The sequence below is a fragment of the Bison bison genome, unplaced genomic scaffold (assembly GCF_000754665.1).
Source record: "Bison bison bison isolate TAMUID 2011002044 unplaced genomic scaffold, Bison_UMD1.0 scf7180017864144, whole genome shotgun sequence".
Taxonomy (NCBI): Eukaryota; Metazoa; Chordata; class Mammalia; order Artiodactyla; family Bovidae; genus Bison; species Bison bison.
Window position 1 is genome coordinate 6,638,601 of NW_011494716.1, and position 1,865 is coordinate 6,640,465.

Genomic DNA, 1,865 nt, shown 5'->3' on the forward strand with positions numbered 1-1,865 from the left:
CCAGACGTGGAGCGTCTGCAGTCTCCTAGGAATCAGCTATCCTCGGGCTCCTTCTAATGCTTATTCCTATTTATTGAATTTCTTTTGTCTCTGAGCGATCTTAGTTGCAGCATGTGGGGTCTAGTTGGTTGGCCAGCATTTTCAGAGAAAAGCTGAAAACATTTCTCTCAGGGCCTGGATGAGTAGCCGAGCCACACTGAGCTCAGAGTCTACTCTTTCCCTTTGGAGTGCCCTCCGCCCTCTGTACAACTCCCTCATCTCAGTTCTGACGGTGACAAGATGCTCAGGAGCTCCAGGCCATGGAACACCAGTATCTGGCAGTGGTCAGCGTGGCTGGCCGAGGTTGAGCGGCCAAGCCCAGTGAGAGGATGCGGGCAGAGAGTGTCCCCATGGCCCCTCGAGGTGTTTCCTTGCCCAGTTGTGTGTGATGCTGGGCTGACAGGATGGGCCCCCCGGACAAGGGTGTGCAGACGGAGCCCTGCATGCGCTGTGAGCCCCACTGACCACCCAGGGCCAGGAGGGCAGTGGGGACAGCACCAGATTCCCGCCGTTAGGTGGAGTCTCCCAGGGGTTGGTGGGGCGCCTCCCACCTCCATGACTCATCAAGGGTCTGGAGTGGAAGGTCCTGGGGGCCGGGGGTCTGCAGGGTCAGAGGTCTGAAGACTGGCCACTGTCACCCTCAGAGCCTCAGACCCGAGAGGACAGTGCCAGGTCCTCCCTGGTCAGCTCTCAGCAGGACCACGGAGGGCTAGGCATCTGGGAAACAGGTTGACCTGCCTACTCCAGGGCAAGGGTCCTCCTTTGGTCAGTGTCCGTGTGTGTGTGTGTGTGTGTGTGTGTAGAACAGGTCTCGGTGGTTACAAGGACAGAATCTGAGTTTCACTGTTACCTCCACAGGGAGTCCCATATGACCAGGCTTCTCTGAGGTCCATAATGGTAAGAGGCTCATCCCCATGAATAGCTAGGGTCTTGGGAGGCCTGGGTCTGCGAGGTGAAGCTGAGTTGATCTGGCCCACTTGAGACCCAGCAGGGAGAAGGACGGAGATTCTTTTACTCAAGTCCATCTCTGTTCACAGCACAACCGGGTGGATGATTTCTGTGATAAGATGGGAAATGAACCAGAAGAAGCACAGGTGGGTCAGTGTGCCCCACCCTCAACCCTCCCCAGTTTGAGGGCGGTAGGTGGGTTCACAGTCATAGTGATGATGAGGGTCACAGCTCAGCACCCAGTCCTTACACTGGACAAACGCATACCTGTGTGGCAGGTGAGTGCACAGGGAGGGGATACGGAGGCCCAGGGATGCTGAGGGCAGCGTCCAGACCACAGGGCAACAGGGCAAGGCAGGGATGCCAGAGTATGGCCCTCGGGTTGAGGGTTAGTTATTGGGGTGACTGGGCCGAGATGAGTACTAGCTGGGGCTTGGGATTCAGGGTGAAAGTGAGAGAGGGTGGGGGTGTTTTAAATACAATATTTTTTCCCCACCAGATGGAGGCAGCCCTAGATGAGACGGAGGTGAGTTTGGACCTTGCCCCCTGCTAAGGGTAGTCCTCAGAGTTGCATCAGCCAGGGTATGGGGTCTGGGGCCCTGGCTCCCTTCAGACTCACCTGGATGCACGGGAGGCCACAGTGGGGACCCCAGACGTCAGCAGGGAGGCAGGAGTGCAGACTGCACGCTTCCTCTCCCCAGGAGGAGCTCAGCGAGGACATCAGTGAATTTATAGAAGATCACATTCAACAGAACCTTCCAGTGAGTCACAGCCACTATCTCAGCGCCTTCCTTCCCCTCCCCACTGGTCTCTCTTGTCCTTGGGGCTGCTATGTGTGCACAGAGCTCCCTGGAGTGGGGGATGAAGGGGGTGGTCCC

At 57.3% G+C, this 1,865-nt stretch overlaps 1 long non-coding RNA gene across 1 annotated transcript; it reads left to right on the forward strand.

Moving 5' to 3' along the window:
- The first annotated feature begins 895 nt into the window (after positions 1-895).
- Positions 896-1,525, forward strand: LOC104988953. Its single transcript, XR_825306.1, has 3 exons — positions 896-936; positions 1,077-1,133; positions 1,487-1,525. It is a non-coding gene; the product is annotated as an uncharacterized LOC104988953 (long non-coding RNA).
- The last annotated feature ends 340 nt before the right edge of the window (positions 1,526-1,865 follow it).